This window comes from Staurois parvus, unplaced genomic scaffold (genome assembly GCF_062004578.1).
Source record: "Staurois parvus isolate SC_StPar_1 unplaced genomic scaffold, SC_StPar_1.0 ptg000154l, whole genome shotgun sequence".
NCBI classification, from domain to species: domain Eukaryota; kingdom Metazoa; phylum Chordata; class Amphibia; order Anura; family Ranidae; genus Staurois; species Staurois parvus.
The window spans coordinates 7,237,719-7,252,500 of NW_028317950.1; the positions used below are offsets into that span (position 1 = coordinate 7,237,719).

The following is a 14,782-nucleotide window of genomic DNA, read 5'->3' on the forward strand; positions in this document are numbered from 1 at the left end:
TGTGCTGTTTTACATAATGTGCTGTGTGTTTTACTAGGGAAACATGTTGCTGTGTAGTTCTCTGCTGTGTCTAGAAATACACAGCAGCATGTCCTTGCTGGCAGGAGAGAGACCTGTGTTTACACACAGGTCTCTCCCCTGTCAGTTTTACTCAGTAATTGCTGGGTGCCGAGAGGGAATCTCCGGCCGATACCCGGTGATTGACATCCGTAGCCGCCAACGGCAGCGTGGGTAGGGCTGTGCACGTGCGCCCCCTACCTGGAAGCGCCAGTCTCGTGATTTTGCACAGCCCTGACACCCTTTCTACTTTTACTATAGGGCGACGGGCAGCCAGTTAATGAATTAAAAAAACAATATATGCCCCAATTTGTTTGTAAAATATGAAAGATAATGTTACACCGAGTAAATAGATACCCTAAATGTCACTCTTTAAAATTCTGCATGCTCGTAGAATGGCACCAAACTACGGTACTTAAAAATCTTCATGGGTGATGCTTTAAACATTTCTACAGGTTACTATTTTAAAGTTATAGAGCTTTGGCTAGAATTATTGCTCTTGCTCTGATGTTCGCAGCGGTACCTCACATGTGTGGTTTGAACACAGTTTACATATGTGGGCGTGGCCTACGTATGCATTCACCACTGCACGTGAGCACGGCGGGACAGGGGCACTTTAAACATTTTTTTTTATTTTATTACATATTTTTTTTGTGATAGAAATAAGCAGTGACAGGTCCTCTTTATGGAGAGATATGGGGTCAATAAGACCCTACAATTCTCCTCTATAATGTAAAGCATTGGATCAAAACAACAACAAAAAAGCAATGATCTAGTGCTTTAACCACTTGCCCTCCTGAGGTTTTACCCCCCTTCCTGACCAGGCCATTTTTTGCGTTATGGTGCTGCATAACTGACAATTGTGCGGTCATGCAATGCTGCCCCCAAATGAAATGTACGTCTTTTTTTCCCATGCAATTGAGCTTTCTTTCAGTGGTATTTTTCTTTTTTGCAATATACAAAAAAAAAACAGACCGTCAATTTTGAGAAAAAAAACAATATTTTTAACTTTTTGCTATTAAACATGTCCAGTAAAAAATTTCAAAAATCAAATGTCATAAAATGTATTCTGCGACATGTCTTTGCTAAAAAGAAATCCCAATATGTGTAAATTAATTGGTTTACATGAAAGTTAGTAGTTTTTTTTACAAATGGCGGTATACATCCTGTTCCAAATTATTATGCAAATTATATTTTTCTCATTTCCCTAAATAATTGATGTAAATAACAGTCAGCATAATTCTCATGTTATCAACTATTAAGAGTACAATTCAAATTTTATTGAACAAACCTCCTAATGATAACAGGATTTTTAACAGGTCACGTTACATTGTAACATAGGACCCCTTATTTGATAGCAACTTCACAAGTCTTGCATCCATTGAACTTGTGAGTTTTTGGACAGTTTCTGCTTGAATTTGTTTGCAAGATGTCAGAATAGCCTCCCAGAGCTGCTGTTTGGATGTAAACTGCCTCCCACCCTCATAGATCTTTTGCTTGAGGATGCTCCAAAGGTTCTCAATAGGATTGAGGTCAGGGGAGGATGGAGGCCACACCATGACTTTCTCTCCTTTTATCCCCATGAAGATGATTTTATTACGGGAAGCATAGTTCTTCCTTCTGTACCAGGGAAGAAAGTGGTCAGTCATAAACTCCACATACTTTGCAGAGGTCATCTTTACACCTTTGGGGACCCTAAAGGGGCCGACCAGCTCTGTTCCCATGATTCCGGCCCAAAACATGACTCCACCACCGCCTTGCTGACATTGCAGCCTTGTTGGAACAGGGTGGCCGTCCACTAACCATCCCCTACTCCATCCATCTGGACCATCCAGGGTTGCACGGCACTCATCAGTGAACAGGACTGTTTGAAAATTAGTCTTCATGTAATTTTCTGCCCAATGCAGCCGTATCTGCTTGTGAGCATTGGTTAGTGGTGGCCGAATAGAAGGTTTATGCACAGTTGCAAGACTCTGGAGGACTCTACACCTTGATGTCTGTGGGACTCCAGAGGCACCAGCAGCTTCAAATATCTGTTTGCTGCTATATAATGGTATTTTAGCAGCTGCTCTCTTGATCCGATGCATGGATCTGGCAGAAATCTTCCTCAATGTGCCTTTATCTGCATGAACCCGTCTGTGCTCTGAATCAGCCACAAATCTCTTAATAGTGCGATGATTAAGTTTTTGTGAAATTTCTGTTTTCATACCTCGTCCAAGGCATTGAACTATTTCACTCTTTTCGGCAGCAGAGAGATCCTTTTTCTTCCCCATATTGCTTGAAAATGGTGCTCTGCTTAATAATGTGGAACACCCTCCTTTAGTAGTTTTTCCTTAAATTGGGCTCATCTGCCAATCTAATTATCACAGGTGTCCGAGATTGTTTTTAGTGATCAAAAGAGCCCTGACACACAATGCCATCCATGAGTTAAACTGAAAAACAAAATATTTAATCTTTGTGACACTTAAATAGAATTTGCATAATAATTTGGAACACGGTGTAGATACTGAATTTTTTTTTTCTACTAGTAGTGGCGACGATCAGTGACTTATAGTGGGTCTGCGGCGGACATTCAGACCCTTGGGGAACTGACTTAGTGTCACCAACATCCCCAGTGACACCAATACAGTGATCAGTGCTAAAAAAAAAAGCACACTGTACTAATGGCACTGGGCAGGAAGGGGTTAACATGAAAGATGATCAAAGGGTTAACTATGTGCAGGGAGTGTTTTACATAGGGGGCTGTGTCTATGTAAAATGGATAAGAAGCGAGTGCCAAAGAACAACTAGCAGCTAATGCACCAAAGGCAACCTTCAAATACCTCCTAAGACACAAATCAACATGGGGGTGCAGCGCTAAATAAATATCATAAAAATGACAAGAAAATATATATATATATAACTATGCATAAATAAGTAAAGTGCCAATATATAGTGCAAAATGGCATAAATAAAAGTGCTGTGCATGTGATGATGAGGAAGATATATATCACACACAGCTCTCCTGTTAGGAGACCACGTAACAGTTCAAAAGATATAAGTGACTGATGTGATCAAAACAGTCTCTAGGTGGTGATCCGTGTGTTCCTGGGCATTCACTCAGGTGATGTGTCAAAAGGATTGTCTAAATTGCACCAGATGGCAATCATAATACGCAATGTATATGATAATAGCCGGAGGTCCCCCTTAAAGGTGGTGTCAGGGCTCCCAGGTATGACCAGAGGTGTGTGACTGATGCAGGGAAACGCAGACTTCAGATATGTGATAAACAATACAATTTATTAACACTAACAATACAAACATAAATGCAGTGCAATACTAAAACATAACACAGTGCAAACAAACCAAACCAACCACCCACAGATAACAGTATATACAAGCAAGCGTCGTCAGGCAGGCCGGGTCAATATCAATGGGCAGGTAGGTACAGGGGGAGCAAGCAGAGAATGGTCGGGGTCACAGGCCAGGTTCAGCAGGTAGCAAGCAGCGTAGTACAGAGGGTCAGACAGAAGGATGGTCAGGGTCACAAGCCAGGATCAGAGCAGGAGAAGTCAGCAAAGGAACAGAAACAGGATGCAGGACAGATACAGGGCCCAGGACAAACACAACACCAAGGCAGAGTCTGCAAGTCTGGCCATCCCTTAAATACCCCAGTATCATCAGTTCCAGGTGTTAGCTGGCTGAAAGGTTGAGTCTCTGATTGCTGGGAGCACCCGCTGGCCAGCCCTGGTACTGCAGATCAAAAGGCAGGCGAGTCCCACCATTGCTGGCCAGTCCATTCCTAACAGTACCCCCCCCTCAAGGAGCGGCCTCCGGACGCTCCAAACAGTCCTAGCTGGGCAAAATGTTCCACCGCCCGGGTCTGGTAACTGGCGGGATATCAAAGACTGGCACACCGGGCAGGACTCCGAGCAGCGGCACACCGGGCTGGACTCCGGGCAGAGGCACACCGGGCTGGACTCCGGGCAGAGGCACATCGAGCAGAGGCACACCGGGCAGAGGCACACCGGGCAGAGGCACACCGGGCAGAGGCACATCGGGCAGAGGCACATCGGGCAGAGGCACATCGGGCAGGACTCCGGGCAGAGGCACACCGGGCAGAGGCACACCGGGCAGAGGCACACCGGGCAGAGGCACACCGGGCAGAGGCACATCGGGCAGGACTCCGGGCAGAGGCACATCGGGCAGGACTCCGGGCAGAGGCACATCGGGCAGGACTCCGGGCAGAGGCACATCGAGCAGAGGCACACCAGGCAGAGGCACATCGGGCAGGACTCCGGGCAGAGGCACATCGGGCAGCACTCCGGGCAGAGGCACATCGGGCAGGACTCCGGGCAGAGGCACATCGGGCAGGACTCCGGGCAGAGGCACATCGGGCAGGACTCCGGGTAGAGGCACATCGGTTTACCAGGCGAAGCAGCAGGCAGCGGGCCACCAGGCGGAGCAGCAGGCACCGGGCCCCCGGCCGGAGCAGCAGGCACCGGGCCCCCGGGCGGGGCGACATGCATCGGGCCCCCGGGCGGGGCGACATGCATCGGGCCCCCGGGCGGAGCAGCAGGCACCGGGCCCCCGGGCGGAGCAGCAGGCACCGGGCCCCCGGGCGGAGCAGCAGGCACCGGGCCCCCGGGCGGAGCAGCAGGCACCGGGCCCCCGGGCGGAGCAGCAGGCACCGGGCCCCCGGGCGGAGCAGCAGGCACCGGGCCCCCGGGCGGAGCAGCAGGCACCGGGCCCCCGGGCGGAGCAGCAGGCACCGGGCCCCCGGGCGGAGCAGCAGGCACCGGGCCCCCGGGCGGGGCGACATGCATCGGGCCCCCGGGCGGAGCAGCAGGCACCGGGCCCCCGGGCGGGGCGACATGCATCGGGCCCCCGGGCGGGGCGACATGCACCGGGCCCCCGGGCGGAGCGGCAGGCACCGGGCCCCCGGGCGGAGCGGCAGGCACCGGGCCCCCGGGCGGAGCAGCAGGCACCGGGCCCCCGGGCGGAGCAGCAGGCACCGGGCCCCCGGGCGGAGCAGCAGGCACCGGGCCCCCGGGCGGAGCAGCAGGCACCGGGCCCCCGGGCGGAGCGACAGGCACCGGGCCCCCGGGCGGGGCGACAGGCACCGGGCCCCCAGGCGGGGCGACAGGCACCGTGCCCCCAGGCGGGGCGACAGGCACCGTGCCCCCAGGCGGGGCGACAGGCATCGGGGCGACAGGCATCGTGCCCCCAGGCGGGGCGACAGGCATCGTGCCCCCAGGCGGGGCGACAGGCATCGTGCCCCCAGGCGGGGCGACAGGGATCGTGCCCCCAGGCGGGGCGACAGGGATCGTGCCCCCAGGCGGGGCGGCGGGCGCCGGACCCCCAGATGGAGCGACAGGTCTCGGGCCCTCAGGCGGAGCGGCGGGCGCCGGACCCCCAGGCGGAGCGACAGGTCTCAGGCCCTCAGGCGGAGCGGCGGGCGCCGGACCCCCAGGAGGAGCGTCAGGTCTCGGGCCCTCAGGCGGAGCGGCGGGCGCCGGACCCCCAGATGGAGCGACAGGTCTCGGGCCCTCAGGCGGAGCGGCGGGCGCCGGACCCCCAGGCGGAGCGACAGGTCTCGGGCCCTCAGGCGGAGCGGCGGGCGCCTGACCCCCAGGAGGAGCGACAGGTCTCGGGCCCTCAAGCAGAGCGGCGGGCGCCGGACCCCCAGATGGAGCGACAGGTCTCGGGCCCTCAGGCGGAGCAGCGGGCGCCGGACCCCCAGGCGGAGCGACAGGTCTCGGGCCCTCAGGCGGAGCGGCGGGCGCCTGACCCCCAGGAGGAGCGACAGGTCTCGGGCCCTCAAGCAGAGCGGCGGGCGCCGGACCCCCAGGCGGAGCGACAGGTCTCGGACCCCCAGATGGAGCGACAGGTCTCGGGCCCTCAGGCGGAGCGGCGGGCGCCGGAGCCCCAGGCGGAGCGACAGGTCTCGGACCCTCAGGCGGAGCGGCGGGCGCCGGACCCCCAGATGGAGCGACAGGTCTCGGGCCCTCAGGCGGAGCGGCGGGCGCCGGACCCCCAGGTGGAGCGACAGGTCTCAGGCCCCCAGGCGGGGCGGCGGGCACCGAGTCACCAGGCACAACCGTGGGCTCCGAGTCAACTGGGATGACCGCTGGCACTGGGTCAGACATTGGATCGTCTGGCTGGACAGCGGTCATCGGGTCACCAGGCATCAGGTCATTTGGCTCGACAGCGGGCACCGCGTCATCTGGCAAGGCAGTGGGCTCCGAGTCAACTGGTATGACCGCGGGCACTGGGTCAGACATTGGATCGTCTGGCTGGACAGCGGGCACTGGGTCACTAGGCATCAGGTCATTTGGCTTGACAGCGGGCACCGCGTCATCTGGCAAGGCAGTGGGCTCCGAGTCAACAGGCACGACAGTGAGCACCGGGTCATCAGGTACCGGATTGTCTGGCTCGACAGCGGGCATCGGGTCACCAGGTATGACAGCGGGCACTGGGTCACCAGGCATCAGGTCATTTGGCTCGACAGCGGGCACCGGATCAGGTACCGGATCATCTGGATCAACAGCGGGCATCGAGTCAACTGGCCTAATAGGATCGTCAGGCTGGATCAGTTCATCATGCTGGGTAGAGGCATCAGGCCAAGTAGAGGCTTCAGGCCGAGTAGAGGCTTCAGGCCGAGTAGAGGCTTCAGGCCGAGTAGAGGCTTCAGGCCGAGTAGAGGCTTCAGGCCGAGTAGAGGCTTCAGGCCGAGTAGAGGCTTCAGGCCGAGTAGAGGCTTCAGGCCGAGTAGAGGCTTCAGGCCGAGTAGAGGCATCAGGCCGAGTAGAGGCTTCAGGCTGAACCACGGAAGGCAGGCTCACCGGTTTGGATACTGGCAGGATGGTATTGGTTGGAAAGAATTTTCGCTTTTTTCTGGTTTTAACTACTGGAGCACTGCAAGTAAACGCAGGTCTGCAAACGAATGGAGCAGCTGGAGACAGAGAAGAACTGGAGGATGGAACAGGAGAGGGAGCGGTTGCTACAGAGGGCTCTTTTACAGGGTTAAAGGCAGGATAGGTGCAGCGAGTGGGAACAGGGTACTGACATGCGGTAGATAGCAGGGCAGGAGGAGCTGTTGGGAATGCAGGAATAGAGTTTTGAGGAAATAGATTAGAAGCAGGACTGGGTCTTTGTAAGCTGACTGAGGCTGGGTGCAACAAATCTGTCCATGTCTGCAGTATGGGTTGAACAAAGCTGAGCTTACACAAAGCCTGTCTGGTCAATGACTGCACTGCGTTTATACAGTCTCTTAGTACCTGTGGTGAACATGTGGAATAACGCTCCAGAAAGTAACCCACATCATCCTCTAATAACCACACCAGGGACTCTACCTGGTCTGCACTAAATGGTGGCAAAAATTCATCCCTGCATTCGGGGGAACCAGATGAAACCAATTCAGCACAAACTTCAATCAAAGGCTGCACCTCAGAGAACTCTATGCCCTGATCTACTAGAACATGAGCGAGCCGTATACATTCTAGCAGTTCATCCCGGGTATACTCCTTCAGAGTTTGATAAGCATACTCCCTGTCATCAAACACTAGCAGATATAAATATTCAACCTCATCCAGATCCATCCTTCCCATCAACAAGCCAAGATGGCTTCCCTGTGCAGCCACTTCTGGTCAGGATTGGCCTTGGTGTAATGTCAGGGCTCCCAGGTATGACCAGAGGTGTGTGACTGATGCAGGGAAACGCAGACTTCAGATATGTGATAAACAATACAATTTATTAACACTAACAATACAAACATAAATGCAGTGCAATACTAAAACATAACACAGTGCAAACAAACCAAACCAACCACCCACAGATAACAGTATATACAAGCAAGCGTCGTCAGGCAGGCCGGGTCAATATCAATGGGCAGGTAGGTACAGGGGGAGCAAGCAGAGAATGGTCGGGGTCACAGGCCAGGTTCAGCAGGTAGCAAGCAGCGTAGTACAGAGGGTCAGACAGAAGGATGGTCAGGGTCACAAGCCAGGATCAGAGCAGGAGAAGTCAGCAAAGGAACAGAAACAGGATGCAGGACAGATACAGGGCCCAGGACAAACACAACACCAAGGCAGAGTCTGCAAGTCTGGCCATCCCTTAAATACCCCAGTATCATCAGTTCCAGGTGTTAGCTGGCTGAAAGGTTGAGTCTCTGATTGCTGGGAGCACCCGCTGGCCAGCCCTGGTACTGCAGATCAAAAGGCAGGCGAGTCCCACCATTGCTGGCCAGTCCATTCCTAACAGGTGGTAAGCAGCTTGGTCTGGTCCAAGAGATTTCCTTCCTCCCTGGTACTCTGCCACTCAGCTACCCTCCTCCAGGAATGGGCTCTAGGGTGGTGTTTGGCTCATACAGAGCCAAAAAGAAGAATGCCCATAGTGTAGTATTTTCCAATCAAACACGTTTATTGTGGGTGAAATAACAGCAAAAAACAGCACAGGAGTTTGACACAGACCATATGCAAGATGGCCACCGGACCTCCCTGGTCACGGCGGCATGACGTCATCGGGTATGGCTCCTCTACGCGTTTCGTGCACGAGCACGTATTCATGAGGGGTATGCTGTGTCTATGTGCGTAACTGTAATCACTTGACTCCGGATGCGCACAGCACATCCAGAGCAGTGTGCCCGAGCTGACAGGGAGGACTGTTAGTAAACAAAACAGTCCTCCTCGACGGTGATCATCGGAAATCACCAAGCGCCAGCGAGTAATTACCGGCCGGGACCCGGTGATTGATGGCCACGAAAGACGGCGCGCATGAACCCCTTACCCGGAAATGCAAAGTCATGTATATATACACGTGTTTTTGTGCATCCGTGCTGCCCTGTAGCAGTATTTCTGCATAGGGTGTTCAGGAAGCGGTTAAAACAAGGCTTTGTTTACAAGGCACCAGAACCGGAAGCGACGTAATTACGTCTTCCAAGGGCATAGAGATGAGTGGAGGCCATCTTTCCTTCACTGATTTCTATGCCCAGTTCCGGGATGGTTGGATGAATTCTCAGGTAAGGCTGAGAACTACCAGACGGGGGCGGGGCTATTTTCAGCACCTGCATCGGTGCCTATTTTCATATCGGCCAAAACGTTTTGGCCACCGAAATTTTGGTGCATCCCTATTCCTGAGATAATTGTTCACATAGGATTCAATTCATAGCCAGTTTTTCATAGAAGTGACTGGAAGGCAGTTTTGTAGAGAAGAGGATTACCTTTGACAACCGCATTGAAAACTGACATGAAACTTGCACCGCATAAAGTAAACCCTGCTGCTTGCCTCCAGCACGGCTAAATGTAAAAAAAAGATGTGTGATATGACTTTCACATCCCTGAAGTATAGTGGGATGTGAGCGGGGAACAGAGAGGAGGAAGAGCAAGCCAGAGGATCAGCAGAGCTGGGGGTTACTACTGAGTGGGGGATCAGTAGACCTTGAGGTACTACTGAGCCGGGGTTCTACTGCCCCCTTTAAACCACATAGACATCCTCCTTATCAACTGATGTCATTGGTTGTCAGGACACCAGCGGCTAGAAGGCCCAGATGGTGCAGAATGAAAACCTGTGACTTTGTATAACTAAAAGGCAGGCTTGTTCCACCCGCTGGCTCAGACAAGGTTTGGACAATTTTTAGACATTTTGCCAAGGCACCTCTAAAATAACCTCAAGGCACCCCAGAGTGCCTGGGTACCCTGGATGAGAAAGGCTAGTATAGGAAACCGAAAAAAAAAAAAGCATTTAAGTCACTTACTGCCGGTTCACATATATTGAACTGCATCCAATCCACATGACGTGATATACCATTGCTTCCTATGGTGCCTGTTCATATATGTCTGGTTCACTGGCTGTGCAGATTCAGTGCGGTTTGAAAATGTCATGTATGATTTCTGAGCAGTGCCTTGAGGTTCAGGTGCAGAGTACAGGCTATTGACTTCTATGGGAACCATTTCTGAACCGCATATGTGTGAACAGGGTAAAATGCTGACCTAATCCTGATGTAAACCTGACATGAACCGCTGAACAACTACTGTGTCAATTAGCTGTGAAACCTGAGCTTCAATCCGTACCGCACGTGTGTGAATCAGCTCTTCCGGTTTCCTAGATGTAATAGGCACCATTTTTAAATTTGGAAAGTATCTGATAACACCAATCTTGTGTTTTATAAAGGCAGAGGAGACATCTGGGGTCTAACAGGCCCAAGATCTCTCTATAAAGAGTACCTGTCACTGCGTATTGCTGCCACAAGGGATGGTTCTAGTCCCTGTGACAGCAATAAAAGTGATAAGAAATTAAAGAAATCGTGTGGGGGGGGAGAAAAAAAAAAATATTAAAGTGCCCCATCCCTCATACTTGTTCGCAAAGGTGAGCACACATAAGTAAACCGTGATCGCACCACACATGTGAGATATTGCCATGAATGTCAGCGCAAGATCAATAATTCTAGCACCAGACCTCCTCTGTAACCGTAAACTGGTAAAGGCTTTTAAAGAGTCACCTATGGCAACATAGTTTGTCACAATTCCACAAGCGTGTAGTTTTAAAGCCTGGCATGCTAGGTATCTAATTACTTGGCATAACGCCATCTTTTATATTTTACCAAATATTTGGGTATTGTGTTTGTGCACATTAAAATTCATTAAAGTGTATTTTTTTGAGAAAAAATTGTGTTAAAAAAAACTACAGCCAAAATACCTTGCAAAACCCAGCATTTTATTCTCTAGGGCCTCTGTTAAAAAAAAAAATACACACATATATAAACGTTTGGGGGTTCGAATAATTTTCTAGCAAAAAAATGCTGATTTTTTTTAACTCGACAAAGGGTCAGAAAAAGGCCTGGTCTTCAAATGGTTATTAAAAAATCCAGTTACCTTTTTTCATAATTAATATACAGCTGTCATGTGGCCCAGCTCTTTCCCATCTGCAAGGAGACATTAGCAGCAGGAGCATCTAGTTAACATGTTTAAAAAAACAAAAACCCGCACAGAGCATGTTCCTGTGCAATTCATCGTGTAAACCAGCCCTGAGCTTTGGTTCACATATCTGTGTTCCTGCGGTCCGTGTTTTGCGCGGGCATGAGAGCCCATTCATTTGAATGGACTCCTGTACCCCAGGACACGCAGGGAAGAGGTCCCTGCACTTCTGAAAACGCAGCCTGCATGGGAACCTCAGTTCCCAGTGCGGTTGCGATTTCCAGGGCGGTCGGTGTGCCATTAGAATTAATGGCACCCGCCTGCAGGTCCGCATTCTTCTGTGCGGTTGCAGAGATTTTTGTGTGGATCCACAGCGGCACCACCCACACAGATGTGAACCTAGCCTAAGGCTAGGTTCACACTAGCTTTGTCAGCAGGCATCAGACAGGCGTTAGGGAAGCGTTTTTAATGCTTCTCAAACGCCTATGAAAATTCTGCACATGGCAGCACACAGAGCTGTTCACATGGAAGCATTAGCGTCACGTCGAGGCAAAACTGACCCCTCAGGTCGGGTCAGGAGGAGTTGAAGCCTCCCATTCAAGTCTATGATGCCGCTCTGCAAACACCTGGTAGGCGTTTGCGGAGCGTTAATACCATTTAACTTCATTATAGGAGTTTGTGGTGCGGCTTTAACACTTGGCAAATGTCTATCAACCGCCTCAAAACCATGCATAGGGCGTTTTGGGAACGTTTGAAAAGCGTTAAAAACGCTTCACAAACGCCTGTCTAAGGCCTGTCAAACGCTATAGGGGTGTTTGGCAAGAGTTAGAAATCAAGTCAAGTGTGAACGAGCCCTAAATGTGCAGTTTTATGCAGCTGAATGACATCTCCAGCAGGCTGTTGTATCCAGTTTTCTCTGTGGACAGCACAGTATGGTTTTCACTGTATTACACTGAACTAGTTTTCTTTGCTTTGTTTTTGTTATTCAGTCCCAGAACGCTCTGTAAGATTGTTTCTATAGTTACACTGTATGAAGAGGAGGTAGTCGGCATCTCTCTGCAGGAGAAAGGAGGAGTCCCACTGTAATAGTATTAAAGTAGAATTCCATTCAAGCCCCTTTCTTCGTTTTGGAGTAGGGAAGAATTAGAACCTCTGACAGGTTTATATTGTTTCCTGTCCTGAAAAGCAGTGGTCACTGGGACAGGAAATCTGGGAAATCCTTCCGGAGGGAACCCTAATAGTGAAAACAAAAATGGTAGAGGTTTTGATCCTTACACACACTATCAAAACTCAAAGTTTTACCTGGAGTTGCACATGTAGTACAAGGTGACCCATGTCTGAAGGTGATGCAGATGTTTCAGATTATGGTTAATATATATTATTATACAGGATTTATATAACGCCAACAGTTTGCTCAGCACTTTACAATATAACTGGAGACAATACAGCAACAATACAAGAGGGATAGGAGGGCCCTGCTCCTTGGAGCTTACAATCGGAGATTTTATTATGTCCATCAATGGAGGTGAAGGTGTTCAATATCTTCTAAAACGTGAGATGACACTTTTTTTTTTTTTGTAAACAAGGACCTCATTTAACAATATATCTCAATTTATAATTTGATGTAGTGGTCCACAAGGAACCAGTCAGATTTATACTTCAGTTGCGCTTGTGTTCCCTGAAATGGAATGGGAGGAAAGCAGAAAGTTCCTATTTCAGGCACTTTGATAATGGGGCCCACCGTGTGCGCTCCCTTGGGGGAACTGCTTCTAGTAATACAGTTTGAGGGATATTAGATTATTTCTGTAGTATCCTTCACAGTCACAGCTGCTGATCTTACCATTTGGTGCAAGAAGATCAGCGCTTTGGGGAGTATATGGCATCAGGGAGGTAAGATTTATACAATAAGCAGTAGCCACCAGGACATGGCGGGGGGGAAATTGGCCTGGATTCATTAAAGGCAACTGCGTCCCTAGTGCTGTAGCCTCAACCAGGGCTGTGGAGTCGGTAGATAAATGTTCCGACTCCTCAGTTTTTTGTACTTCGGACTCCTCTGTATTAATATGCGAATGTATTTTATACATTCCTTGAAGGAAAGAAAGGCAACATACATGTCATTACCACAGGACTACTGGCTGGGAAGCCAACAGTCTACTGTATTGAACAGTTTAAGCAAAAGACAAACACAATGAAAACAACAAAGTTTTATTAATTTTTTTTTATTAATCAAGTGGCTGGATAGTAGCAGCAGGCATAAACATCCGGAACAGGAACTTTACCAGTCCAAAAATACAAACCACATTATTTGGTTGTTTTAGAACAAAAACAAAGCTTATCTATATGAACCAAAAACAAAATCTGTAAAACACTATGGAAAGTATAAGTATTGCCGCTCCTAATTGTGTGTTGCGTGCCATATAGTGAAGCACATGAAAAGCATGCTTCGTCACGGTCACTTAACGTATTCGTTTTGCGGTTACGTGAGGCACTACTTACAGTAGAGAAGTCATTAATTATAACTTTTTGTGAATTGGGACATTTAAACTTGCTTTTTTTTTTAATTCCAATCTAAATTTAATCGGAGACGCAGTCGGAGCATTGTTTGCCGACTCCGACTCCAGGTACCCAAAATTTCCTCCGACTCCAGGACTCCGACTCCACAGCCCTGGCCTCAACAACTTCTTCTTTTTTCTTTTTTTTTTTCTTTTTCTTTTTTTAAGTTGTGGAGTGGGATTATAACCCTTGTCAGGTTTTTTTCTGTCTTTGTCCCCATTAGGGAAAATCACCCTCCATTTATCATTGTCATTGAAGGTGAAAGTAAACGAAAATCCCAAATTTTGGTTTGAAATCAGAACAGTAATAGAGGGGAAATCTTCCAGTGGTGACACTAGTTTTGGTGACACTAGTTTTGGTGACACTCAGGGATTCCCTCACTTTGGAAGGTTTTTCTCTCACTTTTTGTTTTAGCTATGGAAAATCTCCCCAATGTCACACAGATAGCAAAAAACTGATGGGGTTCTCTAACCCTCCCTTGGTCTATCCAAAAATGGAAAAAAAAAGTTTTGCCTTTAGTGACACTTTAAGATTGTGGTTGCAATACACAAATCATGTATGTCTGTCAATTTATATGGTTCACGCTAATGCCCTTTTCAGCTGAAACTCTGTGTCCTATGTAAAGCATTCAGCTTCTAATGGACTGTGTTTCAGTTGCAGAATTTCTAACAGGCTGTTTCTTTAATTAGTGGTAGTGTGCTTGTGATGCTCTGTACCTGTGTTCCCTGTGAATGACTGGAAAACCTGGCCTGCCTGAAACATTTCTAACATAACATTCAAGTGCTGCACCTTGTGATGCTTGAGGTACCGGAGTTGGTCTGTGAATTGATCCCTGTGTCCCCTTCTACTAGGACCAGGCAGTTAATTTTAAGCCCCTCCTCCTGTCATCCAGCTGTCAAATGCAAGATTTCTAGTGGGCAGTAGAGGTTTTGGCATCTTACATTTGACTGACAAGGGATGGGGCTCATTCTCTACCTGAACCGAAATCAAAGCCCATGTATAGCCTGGGACAGGATTCCATGGGAAAGGGGGGGGGTTCGCAGGGACACAGAAGCCAGATAGTCAAAAGCCACCTCAAGGTTCCTGCACTTTTGTTACCTTTTTGGGAAGATTTTAATCCAGGACAAGTTCGCTTTAGGTTTGTGCAAGGAGTATGTGTGCTGATTCTCTTTTATTAGAGGGATTAACATAACCCTTCAAGTTGGTAAAGTGACAGTCTATCCAAATGGATTAGTTCAGGTTTTGGTCAATACTGTAGAGTTTAAAGGGATTCTAAATCT

The 14,782-nt window shown here is 49.7% G+C and overlaps 1 protein-coding gene across 1 annotated transcript in view; it reads left to right on the forward strand.

Annotated features, from left to right (window-relative positions):
* The window catches only part of NDUFB11 (NADH:ubiquinone oxidoreductase subunit B11), a 46,425-nt gene that overhangs the window by 22,649 nt on the left and 8,994 nt on the right, over nt 1-14,782 (forward strand). The gene's annotated exons all lie outside the window — the stretch shown is intronic.